At 38.5% G+C, this 17,125-nt stretch overlaps 1 long non-coding RNA gene across 1 annotated transcript in view; it reads right to left on the bottom strand.

Moving 5' to 3' along the window:
- The window catches only part of LOC127465227 (uncharacterized), a 35,743-nt gene extending 20,756 nt beyond the window's left edge, over positions 1-14,987 (bottom strand). Inside the window, exon 1 of the long non-coding RNA XR_007901951.1 lies at positions 14,928-14,987. This is a non-coding gene — a long non-coding RNA (uncharacterized LOC127465227). The remainder of the gene's footprint in view (positions 1-14,927) is intronic.
- Positions 14,988-17,125: the final 2,138 nt, after the last annotated feature.

Genomic DNA, 17,125 nt, shown 5'->3' with positions numbered 1-17,125 from the left:
TGGGACCTGAAGTTTTACTACAGCTCTGTGCTAGGTTGTTTCAAGTGGAGTGTTTGAATTGTAAAGGTGCAAAACACGGTTCCCCTCAGGTACTGCTCACATTTGTGAGAACTGAAGAAATGTGACCACCTTAGGAAATACTCTTTTTTTTTTTTTTTAAGCACTTACCATCTAGATTCTAGATTTAGGTGCCTGACTTTGGACACTAAAGTTTTAAGATGTCAGCTTTCATGTCCAGTTTGAATGTTTGGGGGTTTTTTTTCAATAATATATTTAGCTGGGTCAAACACATCCCTGAAGTAATCTGGTCTATTGCGCTTACCGTCTTCTTAACTTTTATTTTTTGATTATTTCTTCTTTGGTTTACCTTTGTTTTTCTACCCTGCAGCAAATAAAAAATCCTTTTATGAAGATAGCTGGAATTGAATGTGAAGACTCATATGTATTACTCACTGAGGGTGCCTTAGAGCAAAGGGAACTACCTTACTTTTTCTATTCTCTCACCAACCCCTCTTGTAATAGTGCAGAGTATTGTTACTATGACATGACTCAGAGAAACAGTGAAAGAGACATTTTAGCAGACAGGATAAACAACTTCTGAGGAACTGGGGTCCTATTTCTGTCGTTTATGCATCCTTTCCAACCCCTCACTGGGCTTTCACCAGATGATCTTTTCAAATCTCATGAGTTATGGGGCTTCCCTACATAAGAGCTCAAAATGCACTGCTATCTTCTTTTTCCAAGGGGTTCTGGAACAAATAATATTCGGAGAAAACGTTCAACCAGATACAAATTAGTTTGGCGTCATTTTGAGATTTGGCTTGAGGGCTGAACCAATTCTTCCCCCATTCCCTGCTAAGCCAGGTTGTTCATCTCTCATTTTAAGCTCTAGGTACTTTACAGTAGTGTGGTATGCATTGTGTCCTGTCAAGCTGATATGAAAAGACTTTCATATCTGAAAAACATTCAGATACAAAATCACCAGGAAATTTGGAAGATGGAAAAATTCCAGCTTTACAAATATCCTCCCAGAAGGATCTGCTGCTAAATTGAGATCTATTTGTTTATCACTTTTTAACTCTCTATGGGAGACACAGCACTGGGACAATGAGAGATGCAGATAATGAGCTGGGCAGAAGAACTGGTGTAAGAAATATCCCCAGTTTCAGGAGTTGTAATCTGTCACCATTTTTTAACACATTTTTCCTGTAACTTAAAAAGCACTGGATTTCCAACCTGCAGGAGATGATTACTACTACTACTACTACTGCTACTGCTACTCCTGCTACTAGTACTAGTTATTGCTGTTGTTGTTGTCATTATTATTATTATTCCACAAGGAAAATAAGTTATGAAACCAGATTTCCTATGCGTCTGCTCTTCTGTTCTTTTACCCTCATGTCCATCTCACTACAGCGCCACTGGGTAATCTCTGTCTTTTATAATACCTCTAACTTGCAAAAGATGATGCTTGTTATGGTGACTTTGCAACCAAGGTTAATAAAATAAGTTTTCTACATTCATAAGTAAATAAACATACAAACATGCATAATATATAGAAAAAAGCTCAAAAGGAAAGAAAAGCCTGGAATCATTTTTCCCATTGGAGTAAATCCTATCATTCACACCAGGACCTATCATACCAGCAGAAAGAACAACTTGCTTAGGAAAAATATGACTGAGTAATAAAAGCAGGTTTTAAAAGTCTAGGTCTGCTTTGATCAAGCACTATTATATTTAAAACATTGCCAGCTACTAAGATGTATACCATTGCTGGTGAAACTAAAGGAATGTCAGAATAATGGCATTAATGAATAGGCAAAGGGCCAATTTGGGAAGACGGGACCACATGGAATGAAGCAGCTTCACTAGCAAAGGGAAAAACCTCTATTCTTCTCAGCCTCAGAGTATAACTTCAGTCCCATCAGGACCAACTCCCTTAGTGCCTTTAATTCAGTAGGAACCATCAGTGTTTAGCTAAGACAATGAAAATGTATCTGTATAAATTGTATAAAGCTGATATAAATTTCCACCTGGCTAGATTTGACAGCCCTATTCCTTTTGTGAATCAGAATTTTGCCGTGGTTTAATGGTGGAAGAGAGGGTTTGTCCATGGTTAAAAGTCACTGAGATCCAACACCAATTAAAAACTGTCAACGTGGAAGGTCAATAGTGCCCTACTTGGGTCTCTAAATGATTTAAAAACTTAAACATAGGGGTCTTTGTCCTCCTCAGAAACACACATCAAACAGATTTCATAAACTTGTTATAGGGATGGGAAAATCCCTATTCCCTGTTCAAATTCCTTTTGGAAGTACTTAAATTTCTGTTTAGCTTCCGGTATCAGAATCTTGTGAAAGCACCCTGCAATATGCATATCTGTAATTCTCTTTTGACTCTAATATTTGTATTAAACCTCAAGTTTTTTACAAATTCAACACTAGTAATCCTAAAATACATCTGAAGTTACAGAGGACAGTAGTTAGCTCAAAGCTCAGAAATATAGTAGTATTTTAACTGACATTATCACTGCTTAGGGGAAGGAAAACTTTTTTTTTTTGAATCAGTAGTTTTTTATCTAATTGAGACTCCGGTGTGTAGTGTGTTGTCATCTTTTGGCATTCTTTGTACAGTTAATGTTACATGGAGAGGAGTATTTGAATGATCACTCAAGTCACTTTTATAAATCCTGATTTCATGCTTCTCCTCCATGTGACAGTATGTGTAATACTGAAACAGTAATCAGGACTTATGAGAAAAAAATAAATATTAAAAAACTAATCCTTTTTTTAAATGAGAAACTGCTTCAATGTCCAGTTGTAAAAGACTTTTTCCAGACCTTTCTAGATCTATTCCTTAGTCTGTAGCTTTTTGCTCTTAAAACACTTTCCCAGTATCTCTGAGACACTCTTCCCTTTTCAGTCATCATGAAAAAACATAGCAAGTCCCATTGATGTTAAACTTGGAAAGGTTTAGAAGAAAGGCAACACTTCCAGTATATTTTTTCCCTTTTGTTAGAAGATAAAATAGAAATACCCCAATGACAGAGTCCAAGATCAGATTTCTGATTCTGGAAGCTTCCTCTGAAGAGTCTAATATAAAAATAATGTCATATTCTTCCTGAACCTACTGTCTCATAATCATGGCACACCTTGCAATTGGGAAGATCTCTGTGTTTAGGCAACATGCCAGCTGAAGCTGGCTAAGGAAAATGCAACTATTTCTAAGTAACCATTAACACACTCCAGAGTGTGCATTTGTCAGCCAGTATATACATATCATGTGTAGTTGAAGAGCTTTCAGGCTCAGGCTAGGAACATTTTTGAGTGCTTATGAATAAAACTACACAACCATACATGCCAGTGTAAATCCAGATGTGGGTCAGCTGCACTGTACACAGCAGGGCTCAAGCAAACATCACCTCTGTGATACAATACAGATGAAAGGAGTCACACTGAAATTTCTGCTTCGTATGAAATCATCACACATGCATGAGTTCACATACGTGTAACTGTGTTGATGTTAGATTTCCGTGACCATTTTTGATCCGCACATGCAGTGGTCTTGACATTTCATTTGACTCTGGGAGAAAGTGCTTTCTCTGGGATATTTGGTCCTTGGGACATTATGTGAATCCCAATATTAGTATCTCATTGTTGGTTCATTCCTCAATTTACTATCTCCCTAACTAACCTAAAAATTGATAACATTGTGGTAACTACGTGCCTTCAAATCACCCATCCCTGCATGGAGTGCCATTAGCAGCAGCAGCAGCAGCAAACATCACTCTAACGGAGACTGGCTTTTATCAGAGGAGGGTAGACTTCTTATTTACTTCATGCACAGCAGTGCTGCCTGTCCTAATTCTCCCACTTTTGCTTCAGCCAAGAAAAGCTTAGGATTGACATTGAAGGTAATGACTGACAGAACATGCCAAGTTAATACCAATAACTTAGCAGCAGGATGTAAGCAGGCTGGCAGGCTCTAACTTAAGAGGTACATAACTCTTGCTATGAATGGTAATACTCTCTCCTACACAAGGGAACTGCGGCCATCATTCTCATACTACATCTGTCTTGTTTTCTAACTGTACTGGCATTATATGATATTATTTCTTGGCCCAAAAAATTGTATTTCATATCCCTTGACTGTCCAGAAGGAAGCAGTAAAGAGGTGAATATTCTGGTATTCTCTTTCACTGTTTCCATGACTTCACAAGAGATGTCATGTCGAAGCTGTGTTTTAGTTCCAGTTGTCTTCATCTTTCCATCCCCTTTCTAAAGTGTGTTGTTTTAGCAAGACTGCAGGTCTTGGGTGGCAGAACATCTCTTCCTATGTGCTTGTGCAACAAAGAGAAATGGGCTCCTATCCCACTTGAAATCTCTGGATGCTGTTTTGGACCACAAATTCTTTTGGACCTTGGCCCAAAACAGATAGCAATGTACACAAGGCTGCAATAGCCCAGCTCTGCCTTGTTCTTTTTCACACGTAGCAGTTTCCTTGACATTAGACCTGATAATTATTGAATGAATGGCCTCTTCCACTCTCAGCCCCTAGCAACCATTATCTTAATTGCAGTTAAGCTGGAATCAGGCAAAAAAATCCCACAAAAATCAAGAACATCAAGTTATACTTTCAGCACTCAAGCTGCAACTGCTTAATTTGTGTCTGAGGTGCTGTATATCTGAATACCTCAATGCGTTCCACCTGTGCTTTAGGTAAAGTCCACTCAACTTTTGCAAAAGCATGAAATGTATAAAACTTGTTCAGCAGAATGAGGTTATTGGTATGGTAAAATCACAATGTATTGGTGAGAGGGGGATATAAATACATGGCCACTTGGAGGTTTTTCTTTCACCAGCCAGTCAACCACTCAGAACCCATTAACTTCTGAGGATTTGTATATTAAAAGAAAGTTACACACAAAAAAATGAAAAGTACTGCAGTCTGGTAAATCTGGATATTTTAATTTTCCAGCAAGCATAAGAAAATGATTATCGGGTTGCATATTTAGGCTTCCTTATTTATGGGAGCAGTACAGACCCAGATACAGCACTATTACATGGTTTATTCTGACCACACAATATGTAATGAATGAAAGAAGTTGTTACCAGGGAGATAATTGGACTTGAACAGTGAGAATATCTCAATGTGCCAATTTTCAGCATCAGCTTTTCTTTTGCTGTGGCTGTGAATTGTTGCTGGCCATATTTTTATAATAGTAAACTAATGTCTTTTTCTTATTTTTGTGTGGCAGATTCCATAGCCTAATACATTGCTCTAACAGAGATTTTATGCAAGGCTTGACCTGCTATATATTAATGATCTCTGAAAAAACCAAATCAAACAAAACACAATCAAGAAATAGAATACCAGTAAGGAAAGACAGTTTGCAGACAAGTCAAAAACAATTAAGGACAAAGTAATATTTGTGTATAGAAAGAACGTATAGAAAATCTTTTGCAGGTGCCAGGAATGGCACATGCTGATGCATTCCTACTCCAAGGAGTCCCGCCTACCTATCTGGCCAAACTTCGTTACCATGTTACCCTCTAGTCTTATTACTTTAAATTCTACTATGCTCTACTTACTAATATCTTTTTCTAGGCCTCTCTCATACCCACTTTTAGCATATTATCTGTAAACGAAATCTCTTTGCCTTTTTTCTTTTTTTTTTTTTCAAAACCAGCTTCAAAACAACAAACTTCTGAGACATGCATATCACACAGAGTATAACAAATTGATTAAATTGCCTTCTTCTCAGTCTATATCAAAGCACAAATACTAAGCATATATGACAATTATTTTTAATCTTTACTGATGTTTGATATTTGGCTCATTTCCCTCACCATGTGGAGGGATGTCCCCATTTGCCTTATTGTTCTCTGTCCTACTTGTTGAAGGTGAAGCAATCAAAATCACTATTTTTTCCATTATCACCTGTAGCCTGTATCCTACATCTCAGTGTTCCTAAGTTTGTATATCAATGAATTCTCCCCACATATATAGAGGTTGGGAATAACTGAAGGGAACGGCCTAAAGTTTTGTCTTTAGTTACGGCCTTAAAAATTTTCTTGCATCTTATTGAAGTTTCTAGTAGTCTGTTTTTAAATGGTGGTTGCAATTAAGTCTATGCATGATCATCTTCCAATATTAGGAGTGCCATCACTTCCTTCCTATAGGGATCCCACTGTCCACTTGAAGACTGACAACCCCTCAGGTCCAGTGGATAAAATGCTTATGCAAGTCCTCCTTAATTAGTTGCAGTCTGAATATTATTGAATGCTGGTAAATGCTGGTGAAATGAACAAGACAGCCTCTCTCTTTCTAGCTGCAGAGGGTAAGCAGTGATCCCTGGAGCAGCTTGCTGATGGTCCATGGAGAAGCAGCCACTGGAGTAATCTGGAACTTAAGAGCAGCCATCAGAGGGAAGAGTAGAGGAGGGGAGGCTCAGCCAGTGCACCTTCTTTCACAGCTATGCTGTGTTGCTTCTCCCCATGCTGAGATCACTCATTCAAATTTCTTTCCAGTCTCTAAGAAGTTAGTTTTAAGTTTCAGAAGTCCAACGTTTTTTCTTATCTTTTTCCAAGGATTCACTAGCAGTCATCTAGATGCAGAACTGAAGGAGAATGTCTCTTTTGTTCATACCTTCTGCAAAGACTTCCCTAGCACTGCCATGCTAGGAAAACACATGTAGCGCCCACTTTTCCTGAATACTTGTTTCTCATCCGGTTTCTCTTCCCCCCATAGTTTCATACAGTTTCTCTCTGCTCCCAGTTTCCCCTAATAAACCAGTAAGATCACATTAGGATCATTTCCTAACTGTAGGTTTGTTATAGGAAACAAGGAGATTTGCTTTGAAAGACATAGGAAAGCAGCAAACAGCTGTGGCATTCAGCACAGGGATTGGTCTTTCCTCTCCACAAAGAAGTATCAAGAATAGGTAGGGAGCATCATTTAGTTCACTCACCGTGAAACCTGTACCCCTATGTGGTAACAGAAGAACAGCACGTAGGGAGAGTAAAAAAGAGATGTGATAGCATGTATCTCTCACTACAGGTTTACTGGAGGCAGAACATCTCTTTGCTCTCTGCCCCATGTTTGAGGGTATGTCCTGTATGACAGCAATGGGTATAAAGCTGCTTAATTGTCTGCTTTAGATTGGTTTGATATTCTGTGTTGTGTGAATTAGTGGAGGGATGTGCTTAGTGTGGTCTGAATACAATAAAGGAACCAGAGCTAAGCAGACATCTCTAATTTTTTTCCTGATCCTCCTCAGTTCTGTGTAGCTGCACTACTAACACTCAGAAGTGATGCCCACACCTCCCAAGACCTTGACAGCTTTTGTTTATTTTACTTTTAAACTGCTTAAGGCAGATGGGAATAAGTTCCTTGCCAAGATAAAACCTGTTAACTGGGGTCATTCTATCACTGCTTTATTGTCTTGAGTGCCCACTAATCTTCAAGCAGCTTCACAAATGCGTCCTGTTTCATAGCTATGGAAACTTAACCAGACAGTGACTCTTTGAGTGACAAAGATGGGTAAGACAAAAAAATTATATGACTTTGTTTTTTTCTCTCTCCAGATTCTCAACAGTAAAACTAAGACAAGGATTTAAGTCAGTGGAGTCACTTTCTTTTTAGATTTTTCTAATGCAGGAATTTTTCTTCCTTTTCATCAGTTAAATGGCCAAGAGAAATAGGTTGTTGATGTACTTATGAGAGCACTGCACACAAAGTGTATTCTGATACCATCTTTCAGTTTCACCAAAGAACATTTGTCATCACTTCTGATGGAATGAAATTGTGGTCTGCATCTGAGGCATCAGCTGAGAAATAAAAATGTGTAAATTCATGCAGAAAATACTAGTATCAACATTAGCATGCTGAAGAATGCAATGATGCAGAGACTTTGTATGGACAGAAATACAATATAGTCTCTGCAGAAAACTCTTACTGTCCCCCTGCAAATTAAAGGGAGATCAGAGGATTGTGTAATATAGAAGTAACAGTAAAATAAGAGCAGTGTAATAATTCTAAACCCAAAATGAAATTTAGGAAAACTTGGGTTCCAGTAAATTTAAATGTTCTATTTGATGCCAATAAATTATTCTGATTTCAGCAATTTTCAGGTTTTGTTATCAGCAAGGAAAAAAAAAAAAGCCTCAAAATAAAAATGTGTTCAGTTCCTCTCTGATTTCAAATTCTTGGTTAAACTGTACTATTAAAATTTTGTTCAATCAACAAGTCTCTCTTCTCCCCTACATTTCTGGCCTCCTTTTTCCCCTAACCAGTAATTATGATATCAGTTGCCTCCCATTCCTCTCCTAGGTATTTTCTCAAGGCCTGTCCACACTACAGAAATTTATGATACAAAGAGCTGTGCTGGGCTTCTAAGGATGCTTGTAAAACACTTCACATCCATACGCCAAAGTGCTCCAAGTGGTTTGTATTTCTGCCAAAAAACACTTGGATTTTTCTTGTGTTCAGCAAGGGCTAAACTTGGCTTGAGGCCAGTAGGGACAGCACTAAAGGAGATAGGATGCAGCACTCATGCTGCAGCCCTACAGAGGCACTCTGTATGTTCCCAGAATCCTGTCAGAGCTACGCTGGGAACTGGGAGATGGCTGCCTAAAGGGCTCTGTAGCTGAAAAGCCATGGGGATGTGAGCAGAAATGCTCTTATTCAGAACAGTAGTCAGCATGATACCTCTGGATATTACAAATAGTTAGCATTTAAACCAAGGAACTGGGATAAGCTTAATAAGAACCCTTCTAATTGTCAGGGTATTAGCAAGGAAGTGAGAAAACTACACAAGTAATAGAAGGGATTGCTGCTGCTCACCCCCTGCCCTGCCTGTCCTCCTCACCCAAGCATGCAGAGCTCTCCTTTCTCTCCTTTCAGTCAGGATCTAGAGAAGCAACATGAAGAAAAGAGAGAGGAGGGGGGAAACTCACATTCAAAATAGCAGCAAAGAGCTCTTCTGCAAAGTCTGTCTGGAGGTATAAAAGATACAGCTGGCAGCTTAGACTGCTTTACTGAAATAATGAGACTAGGGTTGCGCAAGCAGCTACCTAAAATGGGCATTATTAGTTTTCTTTATTAGGGACTGGGTGGGAGATAAAGACAGGTAGCACTTCCCCATGCTTTGTTCTTGTCACTTGACAGCTTCTTTGTCCTTGAGATATTCTTTCAAGGGGCAAGAAGTACACATGGCTCCAAGTCACTACAGGATCAGGAGAGGAAGATGAAGTTCAGAGTATAAAGGGATATGTGTCTGCAGCAAATTTGATTGTTTAAAATAATCTAGAATAATTTTGTCAGGAAAGCAAGATTTAATTGTAGAGAAGAATTTAGACTAAAATTGGAAGGGATTTTAAGCGTCATTACTTAATTCCCAACATAGCACATTAGGCACAGGACAGGGAATCCTGATTTAACCTAATGATGAGCAGACTGACCAGATTTTCAAAGTGAAATAATGGGATTCCTGTGGGGGAAGGAGCTGTGTTCAGTCACACAGGTTTGGAGTAAAAAACAGTACAAAAAAGGAAAAGACAGCCAGCTTCCTTCCTCCCTTGCTGTACTGTTCTACCTTTCCTCTACTCCATTTGTGAGAGGCAAAAATTCCTCACTGGACAAGCCCCATGACAGCAAGTAACAAATTAATGTTGATGAGGACAGGCAGCAGTGCTGGGCTTGTTGTACTGATGAGATTAAGTGGAGGAGAGCCAAGCAAGGATCCAGTTTACCCATCCAAAGACTCCCTGTTCAAGAGCTGGTGGCTGCATTGTGAGGTGGGAAAGATACACTGGTCAATATCCTCACGTACACACATACCCACAATGTACTCATATACAGAGTCAGACCCACATCCTCAATCTGTTGTGTAAGTCATTCCCCTACAAAAGCCCTATTTCACTGGCTAGTAGATAAATCTTATTCTTTCAATGATAACTATGAGATAGTCTCCATCCTGTGTGTGCTGACATCTCACATCAATCTCAACCACCTTGAGATTTTTCAAAAAGCAAAACTACTGGTTTTTGGCCAGCACTCCGACTCAGCATCCTTGCCTGAGGGTACAGGACATCCTCACCTTATCAGCAACTGGGACACAGTGAGGGGCTCTCCAGTTTTTTGTTCTTTCCTGCGTCATTTGAATCAAGGCCTGCTGATCTAGCATGTTGTCTGCTAGCTTAAAGAATCATCCCTTAAGGAAAACTTCCTTATTCCTCTTCCTTGTGCTCCCTTTGTCAGAAGAGCCTCTCTTCCCAGGCTCTCAATTACCATGAACATTCTCATTTTCTCCAAAATTATTGCCCCTTGTTCTGCACAGGAGACACCTGCCAAAGTCCAGGACTGGACTGGTGGTGAACACCTCCATATGCTTTACATACCTTGCACTGTCTGTCACTTGAATTAGTTGCATATGATATTTGTACACCTTAGATGATAAGTTTTTTCCAAGTAGGAACACAGTTTTTATGTGTTGGGTTTTTTCTCCTCTAGAATTCCTCTATTGTTCATAAATAATGGAAAACCTAAACCCTCTACACTGAACTGGGACAATTTAATATCTAAAAAGAATAAAGCCAGGCTTGAAATAAGGCTTTCAGTTTCTATAACAGATGTGAAACACATGCAGAACGGATGGGACAAGCTGGAAATACAATACGATGGTGAGCTCGCAAGTATGTAGCACCTGTGAGACTCATTTGGTATACAATAACATACCAGTGCCATCCTAGAAAAATACTATTGGGTTATTTAAAAGTGTACATAAGCACTACATTTTTCTGACTTGCCTTCTGTTCGTCAAATCCGAGTCTTCCTACTCTGTTCCCTACAAAAACAGTATTTGGTCACTTTTGTCTGTTCAGGCAAATACTGACAATAATAGCAATGGTCACAACAATAACAATAGTCACTATTAGGTTTACCATTTCAAGACTTAATTATCATAACCATACCGTTTTTGATCCCACTAAAGTCCATGTTGTTTCTACTTGCTTAGGAGGATGTTACTGCTGAAATCATACTTGTTTTCACCAGTGGTGTAAACCAGTGATGTTTACATCAGTGCTGTAGACATCCCTGTTTGAATGAATTTGCCTCCCATTTCTTTGCTACACTGGTCTCCAAGTCTGCTTCCTGCTGTTTTATCTGTTTGAATGCATTTGCATTCCATTTCTTTGCTACAATGATCCCCAAGTCTGCTTCATGCTGTTTTATCTGACTTCAGTATTTGGCCACCACCTCCTCTCAGTACTTCATATCAACTTTGGTACACCAGACGCCCATTATTTTCACTGTGTTTGCTATAATGCTCCAAACACACACCAACTCTATGCAGGGGTCTCTTGGAGACCACCTTGTTCAAGTTCTCCTAGTGGTTCTTTTAAGGTTAATACAAGGACTTAGCAATGTAGATAACTATGCACAATGAACATAATACAAGCTACAGAGTGCCATGAGCTCACCATGCCACATATGGGGTTTACAGCCTTTCTACCCATTCTCCTCTTTTGCTACTACTAAGGAACCACACTGCACTTATTATTTTTGTAAGGTTTCTGAGGAATTCTCTGTCTGGGTTGCATGTACATTACCAGCAGTCACTCAGCATAATAAATAATAGTTAGCAACAAAGCTTCTCTGGGCCAAAATGTTACTATTCTGAAAAGCCTGAGTTCAGCTCTGGGGCCCCCAACAAAAGAAGGGCACAGACCTGTTGGAGCGAGTCCAGAGGAGGGCCATAAAGACAATCAGAGGACTGGAACACCTCTCCTATGAAGACAGGCTGAGAGAGATGAGGTTGTTCAGCCTGGGGAAGAGAAGGCTCCAGGGAGTCCTTATAGCAGCCTTCCAGTACCTAAAGGGGGCCTACAGGAGAATTGGAGAGGAATATAGTGGGCAGGTAGTGATAGAGAAGAGTGAATAGGTTCAAAATTAAAGGACATAGATTTAGATTAGACAGTAGGAAGAAATTTTTTCTGAGAGAGTGGTGAGACACTGGAACAGGTTGCCCAGAGAAGTTGTGGATTCCCATTCCCTGGAAGTGTTCAAGGCCAGGTTGGATGGGGCTTTGAGCAACTTGGTCTAGCAGAAGGTGACCCTGCCTGTGGCAGGGAGGGTGGAATTAGATGATCTTTAAGGTTTCTTCCAATCCAAACAATTTATTTCATCAACAGGATGAAATGAAAAGCAAAAAGAAAGAAAAGGCCAATGTTTTTTCCTGCATCTACTGCTTCCTGACAGTACATAAGACTGATCCAGGTAAGCTGCTGATTTCTCCCACACTTTCAAAGCAAAATGTCTTAATGGAAATGCCAATAAAGACCAAGACTGTATTATTTCTCATTCAACTCATCACTGTCACAGAATGGTGCCTAATAGATACAGAAGTGGTGGGTGAGCCAGAAGAAGTCTGTATTTTAAGCTGCATTTTGAATATCAGTTGTCATTATAAAAGCTGAAAGATTTGCAGTAAAGAGTTCTTCACATTTATCTGGAGATCCAGGTGAAAGAGAAGGAAACACAATCAGAACACAGGACATTTCAATGTCCACAGTATCAAAGGAATCTAGTTATGTTAATATGACCCAGGGATGCGAAAACACGAGGTCAGGAGGGAAATTTGACCAGTCTTTCTGTGAAGCAGTGTAAAATGTTCAACATTAACAATGTTACTACACTTCTTGAAATGCAAAAGTTTAGATTCAGAATTCAGACAAAAGTTCTTTTCTCATTGTGAATAATGGGGATGTCAGAGAGGATACCATTTTCTGTTCCTTTTCAAGAGATCTCCAAAGTCACATTAAGAACAAAACTGAAGCAATTATAGAAGTTTAGGAGCTTGATTTAAACTTCCTCGAAGCAAATTATTTTTACAGAAACAAATACTTACAAAAGAGCAAAGGGAGAAGAGGGTGGAGTGCTGATTATATATCTACACATAAACAGCTATTTATATCTTTAATAGGTAATTTACTGTGTTGTCCTTTTCTATTACTAATAGCCCCTAGGAAACTTCCTACAAGCATACTCAGAGAGCACCATTCTACTAGGCTTAGAACTTGGCTTTGGTGTTAGGATGCCATATGTTCTTACATCAAAATTGCCTTGGAGATTAATATAATTTTCAAAAATTCTTCCTGATAGACCATCAGACTAACACCAGCTTATCCCAGATAACTACAAATTCATCTGCTTCTTTTCACAAGGGAAAAAACATGTTTCTCAGAAAACATTATGCTGTTAGTATATTGTTTCCCTGAAGACACTCTGAGGGTCACCATGAAGGATGTTTTATTGGTATGAGCTGTCTTTATAAATGTGTTTGAATCTCTAAGCGTCCCAGGTAAAATCAATGTTTGATTAAGAGAGAGATACTCAGTTATTTGCAACATGGATGTAGCGCCTGAGTAAAATAAAATGACACAACAATGGTGCCTCAAATACTGGAGGACTGCACAAATGCCTTCCAAGGACATAAGAAAGAGTAGCAGTCCTCAGAGAAGCTACAGGTACATTTCTCATTTTAGCATCTATTTTTCAAAAATTTCTCCCAGTTTTACTTCTGACATTAGAAAAAAAGGTTATTTCTTGAAAAATGAAACATTTGGTCTGACTTAAAAAGATGATATTCACTTTGGTTTAGTTGTTCCTATTAACACATTTTACATTACTATTTTTTAATGAATTTTTAAAATTAAATATTTGAAAAAACAAATAAACATTTACCAAACATTAAAATATTTTCAACCTTTATCAACTCAAATAATATATCGAATTCAGCAGGACTTTCTGCAAGGGTTTAGCCATACTCAAAAAAGTATTTTTCGGCAAACGCCATTTGACAATATTCTCAACTCAACATATCTCCACAGTTGCTTCCTTAGTTATCATCACTGAGAACACCAATTCACACATTATCAGATATTATGAAACCAGAGATGCCCAAAACATCGAGAAATTTGGTCAGTCTCCCTTACTCTTCAGCTGGCAGTGGAGGGAATCCATCTGTAATACAGTTGGGATAACAATAGATTTTCAGCAAATTAGGTTGCTATGCCAAAGCCCTGGAGATCTTCCTGACCGCTGCTGCTGCTGAGTGGGTGCCAGTGGAAGGTCAGGGGTGAAGAACAGAGCTTGTCCCTCCATCCATCACAGGAACGAGCCTCCCTCCCCATGGTTCCCCTTTGCTGCATCCGTGCCTACCCCAGTGACAGGAGAGGACATTGGCCTGGCCCCACTTTTCAGCCTTTTGGTAGTGTAACTCTGCTTTTGCCATGCAGCTGAGAAGCTCTGCATTGGCACTGCTCCAGGCATGCTGTATTGCTATGCTTTGGAGGTTTTCACAAGGATGAAAGAAAGCATTTAGGGAGGTTCCAGAAACGATGCTGATGGCTGCCATGCTAATGCTCGTAATGAATTCTAAATTGGTAATGGGACCACTTATGGATAACTAAAGGCTTATTCACTCCCCTGGATATCTGCTTTTTTCCTTTACTACTCTTTGCTGGATTTAGTGCCACTATTCACTTTGCACTTTTTTTTTTTTCCAGTTCTTTTACTTTTCTACTGTCATTTCTCATGCTGTACTCTACAATTATCATCTGTCAGGCTCTCCATTTATTCTAGAGGCCTTACTGCAGCAAATCCATATCCTGCAAATCTCTAGGTACCATTGCTAGTTCTCTTTTCCCATATGGGACTAATCACTCAAGTTGCATAATTTTGAAACAATGCAGTATCGATAATAACATTTCTATGAGCATAAAATTTCATTTTACTTCTACTGGAAAAAGCAAACTTTGTTCATACCACAGAGGGATGGGTGGTGTAAAGACAAGTGGTAAAACAATAGGTGGTACAATAACAAAGGATTGCATTAATGGGCAGCAATCATAACCGACACTGACCTGTATTTTCTGGCTGATGCAGTTTTAAATGATGTTAGTGTTGATTGCAGTGTATCTTATTGCCTTAGGAGATATGTGTTAAGTATAAAGGTTTGCAGTTAAAATTCTGTGAGGCACAAGACTCCTCTGGAACATCTATCATGTCAGCTGAACTGCTAAATTGTAACTCTGGTCGAAAAAAAATCACACTATAAAAATGACATCTATCATGTACTGTATTTATTTTCCCCTGGTGATTTCCAGATTAAATCTGCTCAGTTTACAAATCAAAAGGGACCTTTTTTTGCATGCTTTTTTATCCAATAGTCTATGTTCCCTGTTCAGCTTCTGCCTAAAAAAAAATTAAACTATGTTATTTCTGTTCCATACATCATTTTCCATCCACTCACAACAAAAATTCTCCAGCTAAAATACAGGTTGTATTTATACTGACATAGAATGAATCAGAACAAACCATATCTCACTCACCTTTCAGATCTAAGTAAAATGTGTTTTTTCTAATGGGTAAGCTACAAACAGATATAGACGACATGGAGTGATCAAACTTGGCATTTTTACAACGACAAACTGAAGAACATTCCATATTAAATATATAGCTAACTACATGTTACACATCTATCTCTATATATACACACATGTATGTATATATGTTTGCATGTAATACACACCTGTATATTTCTACACATACATATTTGGATATGCTTTCAAGCGTTGTCTTAATCAAAGGCTGTGAATGATATTATATATCACGTAATCATAGCACCTGTGCTGCTACTTCCCTAAAATGTCCTTTTACACTTAGGAGAAAGGACAGTACCAGATTTTACTAGTACCAAATGACTGCAGTCCTGCACTGCTTCATCTGTGCTGAAAAGCATTAGGATTATTTGCATCATTTCCTACCCCTTTCCTATGTCTCCTATTTACTCACCTATATTTCATAACTCTCCTTTTTGACATGCTAAACTATGTCAAATTGTGGATCTTTTCTATATATAGTAGGTAATAAACTTACCTAGTTCTTGTTATCTCTTCGTAGCATATGAATAATGTTATACAAGGTGCTATACTACAGAATGGACATGGCTAGCCAGCAGGTATATTTTCCAATGGCAAAAGAATATTATTAAAAAAAACCTAAAAAAAAACAAAAAACCAACAAAACTACTATAAAGAATGCTGCATTTAAAATATCGGGATCATGGAGAAATCAAGAAATGCAGAGATGAAGCTGATACTCTAAGAAAAAAATTAACTCTACTTCATCTTCAGCATTAATCACTAGAATGGCAATCAGATTATCTCATCCAACAAATGAAGTATAGCCAAATGAAGGTAAATCAAAGCAAGGCAAAGGTCATGCAGGTAAATAGAATATACTTTGTGCAGTGTACTTTGCCAAGTTTGAGTCCACTTTGGCTGAAAGTATGTGTCATTAGTCGGTCAACCTGACTTAGTTGTGGAGCATTTGCTTGTACCAGATTCCTCCACAACTTTATTTGTGAAGTGTCTTTTGTATTAGCACTATTTGATAAAGTAAATCTGGTGGTACCTTGTCCCTCCATCACATCCCAGAAGAAAATGACATCATCATCCATTGTCTTGTCCTATCACAACTTTATTGCAAGAAGTTACCTGGACAGGAAATTATCAGTCCTTAGGGATAATAATATCAGTCATCATCATCATCATCATCGTCTTAAGCACATGTCCTCAATAATGTAACCTACCATGGGTACATTTGATCTGTTTTTCACTTCATGTGCTGGGCCACAGTCTTTATTTTCCAGACAAGACTTAGCATGGAGCCAAGGTAACTAAAAAATCATCTAAAGCTCTCAAATGATGACTAATGGGTGGTAGTATTATTCTTCAGACACAAGGGTGATTTTATGATAAAAGTAAAGCTTGTCTATGCAGCAGACAAAACATTTTAGGGTGTCTACAAAACTATGAATTAAGCTACCACATGAAATAATGGCCCTTACAAATCTTGCCACCTTCTGCTACAACTGCATCTGATCAATGTTAATAATTTCATTTAGTGTAGTGCTGGAAGGTGAAGGAGAGAACAGGAGCTGAGACAGAATTTAAGCCTCAATATGTCTATATCAGTGGATGGTTTACAATATGGTCTTAATGTATTTGTGTCAGTTAATAAATTGCTGTAAAAATCTACAGTAAAACTGAATTAAGGT

This window comes from Manacus candei, unplaced genomic scaffold, assembly GCF_025592945.1.
Source record: "Manacus candei isolate 608988 ecotype Guabito, Panama unplaced genomic scaffold, ASM2559294v1 h1tg000008l, whole genome shotgun sequence".
Taxonomy (NCBI): Eukaryota; Metazoa; Chordata; class Aves; order Passeriformes; family Pipridae; genus Manacus; species Manacus candei.
Note: the sequence above shows the minus strand (reverse complement) of the source record. Positions and strands in the feature narration are given on the sequence as shown.